This window comes from Coptis chinensis, chromosome 5, assembly GCF_015680905.1.
Source record: "Coptis chinensis isolate HL-2020 chromosome 5, ASM1568090v1, whole genome shotgun sequence".
Lineage (NCBI taxonomy): Eukaryota > Viridiplantae > Streptophyta > Magnoliopsida > Ranunculales > Ranunculaceae > Coptis > Coptis chinensis.
The window spans coordinates 6,818,179-6,835,249 of NC_141460.1; the positions used below are offsets into that span (position 1 = coordinate 6,818,179).

A 17,071-nucleotide genomic window follows, 5' to 3' on the forward strand; every position below is an offset into this window, starting at 1 on the left:
CGCTTAGACCACCTCCAATGTGATGCTTTCCCCCATATCGCCTCTTGGTCTATAAGGTGTTTCCTCATACTGGCCTTCCTCCTCACTATTCTCTAGCTCTCATATCTCCTCCTCTCTATGTGTGGTTTCTCTTTCTCTTCTCAAACCATCATTTCCCAGCGATCACTTTCTCCTCCTGCAAGAGTCTGGTTGCATCCGCCGCTGCATCTTGGACTTCCTCTTCCATCTCCCATCTCCACACTCACGGTTTCTTCTCCAGCACCCTCCGCCCTCACCTTTTTGGGTCTCCCTCTTCCTTTCTTAGCTATTGTCACCATCCTATAACTTTCTCTTCTTACCACTTGATCGTAGGCCCCTCTCTCTCTCTCCCCACAGACGGTGCCAAATGTGATAACCAAATTTACACCCTCTTCTCTCTCTCTAGTCTCTAGTCTCTTTTCTCTCTCTCTCCTCTCTGTTTTCCTTTTTTTTCTCCCCCTCTTCTTTTCTAACTTCTTCTCTTTATATATCCTCTAACCACTCTCCTTTCCCTAACCGCTCTCCTGTCCCATGATCTTCTTTTTCATCCCACAATCGCTACTTGTCCACCTGTCGCTTTAAGTATCATGGCCTTGTTACAGTGCTCCCGTCTCCTGCTTCACTATGCTGCCTCAGTCTAGGAAACATATCATCTTGATGGTCATGAATTAGGCTGATACAATTTGAAAATTCAAAAACTTGTTTGTAGCTGAGACACCTTTACTTATTTTATGAATGATGAGCATGAGTACCATGTTGCTGCTATATTCTAGAGTCATAGCATAGAAATTCTACACCAACAAGGTAATAATGAAAATGCGGTAAAGAAGTGAGATAGGAAATCAATTTGCTTATATGTTATGTAGTTGTTCTCTTTGAGTAACCGATCTATGACTTTTCTCCAACACTTCATGGGCTTGTAAATGAAAGTTTGAGTAGAGAATTAAGTTAAAAGTAGACTTGAATTTCCAAGAAATTTGATCCACAGATGACACAAAGTAAATGTTCTAATTGGGCGAGCCTTACGTGTGTAGGAAATTTGGGGATAATGATGTTGTGACTGAGTTCGAAGGATCGAACTGCCTACGTATTCAGTTCTCTGACAAACTGGAATCAAGTCGAACGTAGTTCATTATTTGGATTCTATAATCGAATGATCGATGGCAAACGGAGAAGATGAAGAGTGGAGAAGAAGCATAGAATTCTCCTCCCTTGTTTTGGTCATCTTCTTGTGCTTTATAGCTTTCTTTAGTACTCCATTAATATCAATTGAATGAGATCCACTTTTGGTGCTCCATTCATTGATGATATTTAGTGCTCATGTGTAACCGAAGGTAATCTCTTGGGTTGTCTGGTTGACCACGAACTTAGTGTAATGTAGCGATCTTATTAGTTATGGCTCTGGTCGCTCGTTCTAGCGTGCTAGAGATGGTGACTCTAGTTCGTTTAGTAGGAGCTAATTGTCTTTGGTGATAAACACGTGTTTGATATTCATTAGACATGAATATTAGGTACTCACAAGTATCTAGGTGTTCCTATACTTATCTCAGGGAAAGAAAAGTGAATATTTTGAGTTTTTAATAGATAAAGTCTGACACAAGATCGCACAATGGAAAGCCAAAGTTCTATCACAAAATGGTAGACTTGCCCTTATTAAGACTGCAGCTGTTGTTTTAGGGTACTGTTCGTAAGACGTGAAGTCCTGAAGCGTCCATGGGATATTGGTATATTTAAGTTAGTGATGCTTACTTATTTTCTAACCATCCAGGCTTACTGTTTCGAAATCAAGAGTGATGCATCGTCATGCATTCCCACGACGCTCTTTGGTCGATAGATCGATGTTCACTAGACGAATAATATGATAATTTTTAGATAAAGAAGTATTAACATTTGAGGTGAGTTCAGATCTACGTAATTAATGATCAGTGTCTCTTTTTACCTTGTAGAGATGTCTCTTTTTAGCCCAACATGTATTGGTATTAGCTAGAAACAAACTTCGACCCTCTTAGATGCTGGAGAGGGACCAAAACAATAAAGTCCCACTTACTAGGAGTCTAGGAGTAGCTAGTGTCATCTTGGTACTTCAGACCGGATTACAATTACAAGAGATCGCCACAACTTCAGATGTTAAGAACGACACAACAAGAGTAGAACACCCAAAGCCAATGATATCCTTTAAACCCCATAACAGCATGGTTAGGTATAATGCGAATGGAGTCTCCCATTATCATTCTAAGCTACTAATTGGAAGTTGTTCTTGTCGATCTTAATTAAATGTTGTCGAAGTAACTCATGTAATCAAATCACCTTAATGCCTAGTCAAGTGATTACAAATGCAATGGATTTACACAAACCACACAAAACAATAACACAGACCCAACAAGAGAAGACATTCAAGCCAACGGTCTCCTTAACTTTGGGTCCTATAACATGGCTAGGTGTGATCACGCTTTTCATCGCCACCCTACACTATATAGAGATGCTCTAAGGGATAGATAAGCCCAAAGGAGAGTTACAGATCGAGTTTAGAGCTATGTAACGTTGTCTGTTGTTATGTAATCTGTCACTCCCCATCTCATGTGGGAGATTTGTAACTGTGTTTTTGGGGAATCGCTGCATCTAGGGGTCTGCCTAATACTTAAAACATCATCACCGCATTGCTAAAAATTGTTTCTAATGTGACAAGTAGCAATTTTTTTGACAATTTGGATCACCAACGTACGCGCTGCTAAAACCACGTTTCCATCCCAACAATTGTTAAATTCACAACCAAAATGCTCACAATTTTATAGGCAATGGGTCAGAAGGGACAACTTTTCCCGTCCCACACATAGGACTGGCCAAACTTTCACGTTTCACTGTTTTTTTTTTCTTTAATAATAGGTATCATTATCATCATACCATCATATTGTTGGAGTTATCCCTCACATGAGGAGAAAAAGAAATTCAGTTTGCATGAAGGCGGCCGAGCGCGCGGCGTCTTTTTAGTCTTGCCCAAGCGACCATGCCGCGGAACAACTTACAAGATTTTTTGAGGGCGCCGACGCCGACATTGGCCTTGCCGAGAGCGCGCCCGTGCCCATGCCTATTTTCGTCAGAATTTCTATTTTTGTGAAACCGCGAATTTGCAATTTAAGGTTTGGGTTTTTGGCAAAACCTAAGATAGAACCAAGACAACACAAAAGAGAGAAAACCCAATCTTGAAAGCAATCAAGATTGAGAAATAACTTTTACAGAGAAACAAGCCTGTAAAGAGAGAGGAGTGATCTAGTAAGGTGAGAGACTGAGAGGAGTGATTGTAATCTTCATTCCTACTTTATAAAAGGATTAGCTCTTGTGGAAGTAGGCACCATTGGCCAAACCACGGTATATCTTTGTGTTGTGGTATGCTTGTTCTTCTCTTTACATTATTATCTGTTGTTAATAGTTGTTTAGAGAGTTGGGCATGTTAGCTAGGTTGTAGTTGATATTTAGATTGTTGTCTGGAGATTGTTGTTGGTCCTAGTATAAGTTATTTGTGCAGTGGGGATTGGTTGGTATTGGTAATAAACCCCAACAAGTGGTATCAGAGCCAAGGTTAGATTAACCTAGGGTGTTATCCAAACCTAGCCCAGAAGGTGTTTGAACAAATTCCTGAGAGGAGGTTTGAGTTGAAAATAACTTGTAGATATAGATCATTCCGTGAACACTCGCATGACTAGTCTGAATAGAGGTAACTACACCTTGTGGAAAGCCAGAATGGAAGACTTGCTCTATTACGAGGACCTGACACAACCCATTGAGAATGGGGGAATAAAACCGGATACAGTATCCGATGCCGATTGGAAGACATTTGATGAAAAAGTGATTGGGTACATTAGACAACGGATTGACAACAATGTAATCCGCCTTGTATCCCAAGAGACCACAGCTTTCAGCCTGTGAAAGACTTTAGAAGACCTCTACGAGAAGACAAGAAAGGACGCACATAATAGCTCTTGTCACTCAGAGATCCTTGTTACAGAAAAGCAAGAGAGAGGCAAAAGCAGAAAACCACCTCATTCTAGAGGTGATGACAAAAGAAAATCTAAAAGCGCAAGCAGACCTCTTAAGAAAGACTTGATGTGCAATCATTGCGGTATCCATGGCCAATTCAAGTTTGAATGCATAGAATTGAAGAGAGATGAGAAGACTAGTACCGTACATGAAGACAAGTTAAAGTTGAAAGAAAACACCGCCAGTAGAGACTTCACAGACATCGCTTCAGAAGGTGAAGTAGGAATTGTGTCAGATGGTGACGAGTTATGCTTGAGCATTTCAGGCCAGGGTATATAGTGGCTGGTAGATACAGGTGCTTCTGACCATGTCACACCCTACGAAAATTTCTTCACTACCTACAAATCGAGTGATTTTGGTGAGGTGAAGATGGGCAACAATGAAGTCTCGAAGATTGCAGGCATTGGGGATGTTCATATAGAAGTTAATGTCGAATACACCTTGACACTCAAGGATGTAAGACATGTCCCTGAAATTTGACTAAGCCTAATTTCCACTGGGAAGTTAGATGATGATGGCTTTCTAAACTCGTTTGGCAACGGGGTATGGAAACTGAGTAGAGGTTCCATTGTAGCAGCCAAAGGGAAGAAAACTTGCTCTCTTTACAAAGCACAAACTAGTTTGTGTAAAGCAGAAGTAAATGCGGCAGAAGAAGAAGCTTCCTCCGAACTGTGGTACAAGAGACTGTGTCATATTGGCAAAAAAAGGATGGAAGTTCTTGCCAAGCAAAAGGCCTTTGCCAGACATCAAAGGTACACATTTAAATATATGTACTCATTGTTTGGTAGGAAAGAAACACAGGGTGTCTTTCCAAAGATTCCCGTCTCACAGAAAAGACAATGTCCTTGAACTAGTGCACACAGATTTATGTGGTCCTATAAAAGTAAAGTCCCACGGGGGAACTTTATACTTCGTGACCTTCATTGATGATGCATCGAGAAAGGGGGGGCATATAGTCTGAAGACCAAGGATGAAGTATTTGGCGTGTTTGAGAAATTCCATAGCATGGTGGAAAGAGAGACAGGGAAGCTTTTGAAGTGTATTCGCTCAGATAATGGGGGTGAGTACATTGGGCTGTTTGAAGAGTATTGCCAAAGTCATGGGATTCATCATGAGCAGACCGTTTCCAAAACTCCGCAACAAAATGGTATAGCCGAGAGGATGAATTGTACCATTGTAGAGAGGATGAGATGCATGATGTCTCACTCTTACCTAGAAGCTACTTGGTAGAAGCAATGCGCAAAGCCGTACATGTGATCAACATATCGCCGTCGAAGCCTCTGAATAGTGATTATCCAAAGAGAATATGGTCAGGCAGAGATGTTGATTATGGATACTTGAGGGTATTTTAGTGCAGGGCATTTGTGCATATTCCGAAGGATGAGAGATCCAAGCTTGATGACAAAGCCAAGTAGTGCATTTTTCTGGGTTATGGGGATGAAAAGTTTGGCTACAAACTCTATGATCCGATTAACAAGTAAGTAATCCAAAGTCGAGATGTTGTGTTCTTGGAAGACCAAACCATAGCAGATTTCGAGGAGGGTGAGAAGCTACAAGCTTTCATTAATGATCTTGTTGATTCAGAACCAGAAGTTCCTACTGTGGAACGTGCAAAAGGCATTGAGAATGCAAAGAACCATGGGCTTGAAGCTCATGATGAGAATCCTATTACTCATGATGGGATAGAACCTATTGATATAGAAGATACAGATGAAGTGCATGAACCACCACCAGAGCAAGCAGAAGTGCATCTTCTTGAGGCAACAGCAGATGGGGCAAGGAGGTCAGACAGAGAGAGACAAGCTTCAACCAGGTATCCACCACATACGTATGTTCTACTATCGGATAGTGGAGAACATATGTACTATCAAGAGGCTCTTGAAGGTACAGACAAAGAGAAGTGGTTGAAGGCCATGCATGATGAGATGTATTATTTGCATAAGAATCACACTTATGAGTTACTTGAGAAACCGGAAGGAAGAAAAATTCTCAAGAATAAGTGGATCTACAAAGTCAAGCATGAGGAGAATAATCCACACCCAAGGCACAAAGCTCTCCTTGTTGTGAATGGAAGCTCGCCTTGTTGTGAATGGATTCGGTCAAAGGAAATGCATTTACTTTGATAAAATTTTCTCTCTTGTAGTGAAGATGGCTTCTTCCCGGGTGGTTGGGCATGACCGCAAGTATGGACCTGGAGGCTAAGCAGCTAGGTGTTAAGACAGCTTTTCTTCATGGAGACCTTGAAGAAGATGTCTACATGGACCAGCCAGAGGGGTTTGAGGTCAAAGGCAAGGAGCACCTAGTATGCAAGCTGATAAAGAGCTTGTATGGGTTGAAGCAAGCACCGAAGCAGTGGTACATAAAGTTTGATTCCTTTATGGCGAAGCAAGGATACAAGAAGTCTGCTTCCGTTCATTGTGTGTTTGTTCGAAATTTTTCGGATGGGGATTTCATAGTGCTTTTGCTTTGATGTGGATGATATGTTAATAGTTGGCCCAAACATCAACAAGATATCCAAGTCAAGAAAAAGACTTAAGTAAGTCCTTTGAGATGAAGGATTTGGGTCAAGCAAAGTAGATACTTGGGATCACGGATCATTCGTGATGTAAAAAGAGGGAAGTTGTGGCTTTCTCAAGAAAGCTACATTGAGAAAGTGTTGAAGAGATTCAACATGGATCAAAAGCGAAAACCAATCGGTTAATGCGCTTGGTGGCCAGTTCTGCATGACCAAAAAAATGTGTCCAAAGGGTGACCATGAGCAGAGTCAGATAGAAAAGATTCCTTACGCATCCACAGTGGGCAGATTGATGTATGCAATGGTGTGTACAAGACTGGATATTGCTTTCGCCGTTGGTGTTGTAAGCCGATTTATGTCAAATCCGGGTAAAGAGCATTAGGAAGGTGTTAAGTGGATATTGAGATATCTCAAGGGCACTTCCAAATCGTGTTTGTGTTTTGGTGGAAGTAAGTCCTTACTTGAAGGCTACACTTATGCAGACATAGCAGGTGATGTTGACTTGATGAAGTCCACCTCCGGTTATCTAGTTACTTTTACAGGGGAGCAGTTTCTTGGTAATCTAAGTTACAAAAGTGTGTTGCCCTCTCCACTACAGAAACCGGGTATATTGCAGCCACTGAGTGTTGCAAAGAGATGCCATGGATGAAGAGGTTCTTCGATGAACTAGGGCTAAAGTAGAAACAGTTTGTAGTTCTATGTGACGTACCGAAATTTTCATCCATTTGAGCAAGAATCTGAGTTTTCATTCTAGATCCAAGCACATACATGTGCGTTATCATTGGATTAGAGAAGTACTCGAAGACAAGCATTGGTGTATTGAGAAGATCCATACTCACAAGAACGGGTCGGATATGATGACCAAAGTCTTACCGAAAGGTAAGTTTGATGTTTGTTGTGCTACCGCCGGAATGGTAGCAAACTCCTCCTGTTGATTTGGAAATTGTATGGAGGTATATCCCCCCTCATTATTCGGGAGGGGGAGATTGTTGGAGTTATCCCTCACATGAGGAGAAAAAGAAGCCTGTTTCCGTGAAGAAGGCTGAGCATGCGCGCGCTCAGTTTGGTCTTGCCCAAGGCGCGAGGCACGACCCGCGCCCATGCCATGAACAACTTACAGTACTTTGAGGGTGCACGCGCTCGACATTGGCCTTGCCGAGAGCGAACCCGCGCCCATGCCTAATTTTGTCAGAATTTCTATTTTTGCGAAACCGCGAGTTTGCAATATAAGGTTTGGGTTTTTGGCAAAACCTAAGATAGAACCAAAACGAACCAAGGCAACACAAGAGAGAGAAAACTCAATCTTGAAAGCAATCAAGATTGAGAGATAATATTTACAGAGAAACAAGCCTGAAAATAGAGAGAGGAGTGATCTAGTAAGGTGAGAGACTGAAAGGAGTGATTGTAATCTCCATTCTCACTTTATAAAATAATTAGCTCTTGTGGAAGTAGGCACCATGGGCCGAACCACGATATATCTTTGTGTTGTGGTATGCTTGTTATTCTCTTTACATTATTATCTGTTGTTAATAGTTGTTTAGAGAGTTGGGCATGTTAGCTAGGTTATAGTTGATATTTAGATTGTTGTCTGGAGATTGTTGTTGGTCTTAGTACAAATTATCTATATAGTGGAGATCGATTGGTATTGGTATTAAACTCCAACACATATTACTATCAAATGTATTCAAAATGAAGTCTGCCATGAATAATAGGCAATAGATCGAAATCAATTTTAGCAACAATGGAGATGTCGAGTTTTAAGGAAACGAAATCATGAATAAGATAACATCAATGAACCCCACATATAATTGTTAGACTTAAATGCCTCTAGCCCTCTACCGGAAGTGGGAAAAAAAAACATGAACCAAAACAGAATCAACAATACCATATTTTTGTCCTTCTCGGCAATGTAATTCCGAACATAGTTGCCTAACTTCGGAATGGTCGCAATCCTAACATGCGTAGGGATTCCATCCCAAGTTCTGCGCCATACCCTTATCTTGCAATCAGAATAAGCAGCGAAAAGTTGATCATTTGAGACAGCTAATGCGTACACCATACCAGTCTTAGACTTCAACTTCCCACATTTAGTGAATTCTGGTTGTTTCCATATTCGAATGCAGTTGGACTCGGAACCTGTGTAGACTAACTAGGCCGTTCGATATAGCAATGGATAGAATTCGTCCATCTTTTTTTAGCATGGAACACATGCATCGTTGTGACGATTGAAATTTCTCGATATTTAGCTGGTGTTTGTTGGGATTCGGAAAGGTGGAAGATGGTTGAGGAGAAGGTGGAGGACTTGGTTTGAAAAGTAGAGTGATCGAGGATGGTGCTATGTCGAGGTGGAGGTAAGTGGGAGAATGAAGATTCTTTGGTTGAAATGCTTCTAAACAATCTATTTACGTTGAAAGAATAATTTGGTGAGGGGGAGTTTCTGGGATATATAGAAGCCATGCTTGGTCACACACACTTAGGGGCATATATAATTATTCGAATTATTCACCATTATAAGGTTTGGTCAATAAAACGATAATACGGCAATGATAATGTTTAATTCACAATTGGTTGGGTCACTTATAATTGCGAATTATTCGCTAATTATTCACTAATTATAAGGTTTGGCTTAATAAAATGACATTTGTATTATTTTTTCATGAATAAAATTGTAAAAATAAAAATAAAAACGATATACTTATATATCAAAATTTTAAATGTAAAATATATAGCCGACCATCCCGCTTAAAACAAAACCGTTACATTGGACCGAATATTTAAAAGTATTATTGTTGAAAATTTCGAATCTTAGGCGAATAATTGACGTATCGAACTTTTGCCGTCCACAAATTTACTAGCTATGCTTAGGGGTCGTTTGTTTTTCTGAGTCTCTAAATGCTTGACTCACCATCTGAAAAAACATATTTGTTTTCTGTCAGAATATCCTGGTTCTGAATGCTGAATATAAATTATTTAAACAATTTCACCTTTTTATCTATTTTGAACACAAACACTTTAGAATTTATTATTCTATTTTTATTTGGGCAATCAAGAAATTTATTTTTAAAAGACTACAAAATAATTGGTTGTAGCAAATAATGAAGAACAAATGTATTTAACCAAGGTCATTTTATTATTGTTTTACATATATAAAATATAAGAATTTTAGTTGTAATAAAATTAAAAACCCAAGGCATTAAATGAGCAAAATTATATCAAAATACAGGTGTCATGTTAAGACATCAAAGTTTACTTTCTAAATAAGAACCCTTCGTCCCCAAAATAAAACCTCATTCTCTCTCCGTCTTCAAAACCCCATTCTTTCTGTCTCTCTCATCCACCCATTAACGATCTATGACCCCGTGAAAATCGTTCTCATATATTAATGATTCAAAGATTGTTGCTGCCCATTTACACAAAAAATCAAGGCAAAGAAAGGTGTATGGATGTATTTTGCAGTGAAAATCTTTTTTTCCAAAGAAAAATAAACAAAGGGTATAAGGTGGAATTCTTTGCTTTCAACAGTTCAATGTAGCATTCATTACGAAAGTTAGCGCAGAACGCTGAAACCATCTTTTGCCTCTGAATGCTGAAACCACTTAACAAACAAGATTTTGTCCATTGAATGCTGAAACTTGAGTTTGCAGAGGCTATGAATGCTAAAAGTCAAAAAAACAAACAACCTCTTAGTCATAGAGATGAGGAAGGAGATATTGTGTTTACTTCAAGTGTGAGCAGTGCTTATATATCTATACCTATACTAGAAAAGACTAGACGCAGCAATGCATTATGAAAGTGTAGGAAATTTATTCCAAAAATATACTTATTGTTAAATAACTAGAAAATCAAATTCATATAACCAATAGGGTGAACTAGTGTTACGCCCCCCCCCAACTAGATGGGAAATTAGAGTCTCCTCCCTAAACACACGGTCAACTTGGTTTGACCGTTAACTTTCAAGTCAAACAACTGAAAATGACATAAATTCCCCCACCTAATTAAAATTGAACATTTTCTTTTTGAAAACAATAAAGGCATTTGTGTAATTTTCAATTATTTGACTTGAAAGTTAACAGTCAAACCAAGTTGACCTTGTGTTTAGGAGGGAGACCCTAATTTCCCATCTACGGGGGGGGGAATACTAGTTAATCCTAACAAATATATTATGAACAAACCTTTAGTTCAACAAATGAACTTAATTTACCAAAGAAAAATCTGTTTTAAGTTGTTAGGAATATACAACTTAAATGTACTTACTCTTTACTAATCACCAAACAGTACAAACATTTTGTCTTGTAAGTGTCTTGTACTTCTTTGTTAAATCTGAGCCTAGTGTAGAAACATTATGTCTTTAAGACAGATTTTCTCCCTCACGATGCTTAAAGGTTGATGAGAAATTGTCTCCCAAGATAGAACGGATTTCCTTCTAAAGAAAGCTAACACTTCAATTCTATAGAATCAACGAATACAACATAGTATTTTGACTAAGAACAGAAGGAGAAGAGAAATATCAGAAATTTGTGATTTGGTGTGCCTCTCTCTCCAAATTCATCCACTATTTATAAGTGAGAAATGCCTTTTCGAAATAGCATAGTGACTCTTTGAAAAAGTTAAACACCTATTTGAAAAGTCACATGTTTCGAAAAGACGCACCATTTCAGCATAAAACACTATTTTGAAAGGTCGCACATTTTCAATATAATACACTATTTCGAACCAGTGTACCCTTTCGAAAATGTTTTTATTTCTTTATGTATTGTTTCAAGAGAAACCCATTTCATCTCATCAGAAGACGGGAATAAACACGATAATGTGTTATAGTCGCTTGAACCCGACCCAAAAGAAAAATACAATAAGCCAGGCAAACTAACGGAGTCAATTAGGTAGTTAAAGTGGACATATGGTATCAAATTTCAAACAGTTACAGAGATGGTATAGAGACCCCCCTACGCATCCAGATTCCAGAAGGGAAAAAAAGAAAAAAGAGAATAAAAGACTACACTTGTCTTTGTTCTATTTTCTTGTTGTGATTAGTTGAGCGAACGTGATTAACCTGCCATCTGCATAAACTACTGAAACAGCCATTCACCCCAAACAACCATTTAAGTGTATTTACATTATTCGTTAATTTGACCTCCACTGAAACTTCTTTTTTTATGGGTAATTAAACTTTCATTAATTGAAGAACTATTTATAGCACCTACCACAGAAATTTATCAACAACACTCATTGACATTTCCTTAATTAGCTGAAAAGAAATAATCAAAAATAATCAGGTGGCGAATAATAATTACCAAGTGTACGTGCAAGGTCTCCCCAACGAAAGAGAGTCCTAAAGCAGCTAGTAAATCTATTAGCGTACTCTTCCAAAACTAGGAAAGCCAAAATTTGATGATAATATGCAGACATGCTTTTAGGCCAATCAGCTCATGCAGAATACGGGGGAACCACAAGAAACACCACCATTCTTTACCCCAATACTTACTCGTAAGGCACCGATTGTCGTAGCAGTTGATGACACCAAGTGTAGCTGATTGCCTATACCACTCGGTAAAGTCCAAAACTCCTACCCATTAGGAAGTTGACAAACATTTTCTTGCCTTTTCCACAAAAAAGCTGAGGATCACAATCACTAGCGACATCACCGTCTCTCCATACAACGCTACTCTTAGAATCCAACAAGTTCAGTAATGGTAACTCCATTTCTAGGTGTTCCTTCCCCACAAATATAGGCAAACCAGAATAACTTCGTCGTTGCAGCTTATGATGGATTTTCTCCTACGTCACAGCAAAGATGAACTAGATCGTATATTAATGGTACCTTCCACTCAAAGAACTCCAGGAAGACAATATGTTTTATGACGGCATTTTCTTCATCTCTGTGGACCTTCCATTAACTCTTCTGATCAAACAATACCTACATATATATTTTATGTTACCACTCCATTACCTGTCCCACATTAAAACAAAGGTCCACTCTTCCCAGACAGAATAAGAAACAGTGATCACATGTTGTGGCTTTATTTCCTTTTAACTTGCATCTTTACATCTCTATGACGCTTCTTGTAACTTGTAGCTTTACCCCAATGTCGGATAAAAATCTGCAAATTTACAACACCATAGTTTCAGTAACAACTGCAAGAAAACTGAAAATAACTTATTAATAAAGACACTAGGTGGACCACGGGAGTACGGGACAGAATCTATGAACAACCATGTGCACGAAGCTCTGGACAAACAAGTCAATGGCTATTATTTAGTGAAAGATCTAGCATGGATATCATCATACACACAAAACCAATACAAGAATTTCTACCTAGTCAGAATAGGTCAGTTTTATTAAGAAATTACGGATGTCAACTTAAGCCTAAATTTGAACAGATCTACAAAAAGAGATTGTCTCGGCCAAAAAAATCTCATAACTCATCATGGAAGTATATAAAGCAGTGGCTTATGCAAGATTCTTTCACGTGCAGTGAAGTCCCAAAGATCATCCCATAAATTAATCTTGAAGATGAAAGAACCCCGAGATTAACTTTTGATGCAGCAAAATAGCATATCTGTATTAGCATATGTTGCTTACGCATGATTTCCACAAGTATAGTGAAGTATTATTACCTCTTAATATCTCTCTAGCTTTCAAAGTCGGAAGCGTCTGGATGCCACACATCTTCAAAGAAAGTTGGGGTTCTTACAAGTGCAGTGCACCAAAACTGTGTAAGGAGTAGCCTTCTATAATCTGAAGCAGTGGCAAGTTCCTCTGGAAAATAGGAAATATGGCAAATGAGAAATAGAATGATATAACATGTGGAGAACGATTTTAAGTTCAAGAATCAAAACATGTCACTTGAAAAGATATGCTTATACCTAGTGAAAGCTTCGTATCAGAGACCACAATTTGGCATCTGAAACACTATATTACGGAAGAACTCGAGTACCTATGGTTAAAATTGATCCAGGTGAACATCCAAGGCTTTCATCCATAAGATTCATTAATAAAAGATACAAAAGCAACTCAGAATCCAGAACCAAATGGAAATGGTAACTGTATGATCTATTAACAGAAGAATGAAGAAAACACTTCACGTCTCATCCATGTTACACGAAAGCATAAAACATATATGCACACTAACCAAGCTCTGAGACCATTTCTTAGCATCATCTGATGTGGCTGTAGTCACCTTAAGAAGTATAGTACTTGGGCTGACATCCACAAAAGGACTTGAAGCTTCAATAACACTCTAGGACTTCAACAGCCTCTACATATGATCCATGGTTCTTCTCCACCAGAAAGTACCTCCTGTGAAGATATAATGTAAAAAATCAGTAATCAAAAACGAAGTACAAACCTAAAAAAATCTAATGGAAGCTTCGACATCTAGTAAGATGCCTACACAGAGTACAAGTACATTGATATTTCAAAGCATAAAAAAGGAATTACTTGGATAACGTGTCCTATACCTTTCATTTAGCTGAAGAATTGCGTTGTAATGAAGGGAACCAGCTGCTTGACTGACCACTTCTGGATAACGTTCCTTGAGCTATGTTTGAAGTTTCAGTTGGCATTTGTTTTGTGGCATTTCTCTTGGAGGCACCAGCCATAGCAAATGAACTAGAAGGCGCAGGCATTTTTCCAGTGAAATTGCTTGAAATTTGTAAAAAGGAAGACATAACACGTCATTCTCCATATTAAACGAAGATATAACCAATGCGTAGCAAGAGAATTCCAACTATTTTTGTCCCCCAAATTTCCAAACAATTAAAATAAGAAATTATCCAAAATATAATTATCTCAATCGTCACCCTATTCCATATTCTAAAAACCCAGGATGAAACGAAACCCTAATAACCCATTACTAAACACGATATAGAAAAATGAGATCAAATTAAAACCGAAAGAACAACTCTTCATTCACAAATAAAAATTTTACTAACCAACTCTAATACATCCTGTTTCAAATCCAAACTTTCCACTTAAAAAAACTTAAACCAGTAAGGCTCTAAAAGCAAATCCAAATCAAACGTCGTCATCCACTGCATTCTACCATCTATGTTTCCAAGAACACACCCACATTGCCAAAACAAATGAAATATGGGTTAACAAATTGAATTTGCTGATATGAGTAAGACTAAAATAAAATATACCGTACTACATTCAAGTTTCTAATAAATAAATAAAACATTACCAACCATTTCAACTTGGAAGACAAGATAGTTCCGTTTTCCAAAACGGCGTGTAGTTTCTTCCCAAGTAAGATTTAAATCCCAATATCTAGTAAATTAATTTAATTAAAATCTTATTTATAACCGCTTACGTGTTAAGGTAAGACAACGTCTCTGTATAAAAAGTTAATAAGTCCTACCCTCTTGCAAAACAAAGTTAGATTTCCCAAACGTAATCTTTTAAAGTAAACATTTATTTCCCTCTCACTACATCATGGGTATACATAATCTAACATAATATATCGCCAATATTAACATTCATGTCACACCACCATATCCATTATATCACGTTAACCAAAGTTACATTCCTTCGTAAGAAATCATATGTATCATATCATAATACACAACCAATCATATCCAACAACTCGCTCATATATAAAGCCAATATTTTACTTAAAAACCACTCGTTTACTTATAAGAACGAAAAAATATATCACAACTAGATAGTACATTCATCCCTCGTGAGTAACAACTCATACAAACCACATATACATTTCTTGTAAGAAATCATGTACATCATAATACATAAATACTTATATGCAATAACTCGCTCATATGAAAAATCAACATTTTACTTTGCTTATTAATTATCTCATTTATTAATAGACACTGTCCAACCTTTAATTCCTACTCCACGATTTGCACTTCACACATTTGCCAAATCACACATACCCGTGTGCCTCACTCACACCGAGTACCACTACAAGATATATGTCCCAAGTGGAGATATCGCTTTTAGGAAACATATTTTCATCTTGTAAACTCGTAACTTGTGAGTCACAACCATTTCTGGGCTTTCCATACACATAATCACAGCCTCTTTTGGCATAAAATCTCAGGTCATTCATGGCACATTCAATGAATACTTTGGGTCATTCCCACCACATTCAAAGAATACCCATCATAAAACTAACAGGTCATTCATGGCACATTCAATGAATACATTGGACCATTCCCGCCACATTCAATGAATACCCATCATAACACTAACAGGTCATTCATGGCACATTCAATAAATATCTTGAGTCATTCCCGCCACATTCAAAAAATACCCATCATAACACTAACAAATTATTCATAGCACATTCAATGAATACTTTGGATCATTCCTACCACATTCAAAGAATACCCAGACTTACATTCTTGTACACTCAAGAAATACAGCCAACCCGCAAGGCAAATGCCTTAGTTCCTCTCTAAGGCGGCTTTTGACATGACATCATTAATCACAAAAATTTTATTTCTTTTCTTTTCATCAAAGAGACTTAGAGAGATCTAAAGATGTGGGTGACACATTAAATTTTCACAACACTTTTTAACACCGAAGAGTTATAATTTATTATAATATTTTCATTATAAAATAAACATCATTTCAAACAATAGAATCATTAATAAAGATTCCAAACACAATAGTCATTCAACTCGCCTCAATATCGAATATATAAACCATATATATCCAAATTTTCAATTATGAATAAAACATTAATTAAATGCCTCGTGAATTAAAATACACTCCCAATCGAGGCATAACACTCTGAAAGAACACAATCAAGTTCCATATACCGTTTATCACAAAAACTAATATATAATATATAATAGATAATATAGTGGTTGCACTTTTGCTCAAAGCTACATACGTATCCAAATCTTTTAAGATTAGAACCAAGCCTTCGTAGTTCTTATCAGCCACATAGTCAAAGTCAAAAAACAATAAGAAATCATGTCATAAGAGTGCACACTTCATTTCCCTTTCATTCCTCAATTATATATACTAAACTCAAACTTTATCATAACATATCACATGTTAACATTTAGGGTTTGTGCAACAATTGTACAAATGTGAAATTAAGCAATCAAGGCACCCATATGCCTAAGTACAATCATTTATCTCATTATAAAAAGAAAAGTTAACTAGAGCTCACCTAAAAGAACACATAGTAGGTTATCTAGCTAACTTGCCAAAACAATAACTTTTTTTATAGTCATCCAAATGATACACCACTTGATTATTTGAAAACTATGATAGGTATACTTACTTTTTCATGTAGAACTCGAAGTCCCGACCTCAGCCCATCTAGAAGAAAACTTAGGTCGAAAACGGTAAAAATTCTAATTTTCAGTAACTAGATTTCTGACGGACTATCTTCCGTATGGCTCAACTCTTTCCACAGGTGTCCAAACATGACAAGCCTTTTTGCGTTGAAAAGAAAACTCAGAACTTACTCGTTTATGTTTTACAAAAATTCTAACTCTTACTCTAACTATATTAAAACTGGACTTGAA

The 17,071-nt window shown here is 37.7% G+C and overlaps 1 long non-coding RNA gene across 1 annotated transcript; it reads right to left on the bottom strand.

Moving 5' to 3' along the window:
• Positions 1-11,777: 11,777 nt before the first annotated feature.
• Positions 11,778-17,071, bottom strand: LOC147496437 (uncharacterized). Its single transcript, XR_015194785.1, has 5 exons — positions 14,027-17,071; positions 13,699-13,865; positions 13,433-13,503; positions 13,184-13,325; positions 11,778-12,666 (listed from the first exon to the last, which is right to left on the bottom strand). It is a non-coding gene; the product is annotated as an uncharacterized LOC147496437 (long non-coding RNA).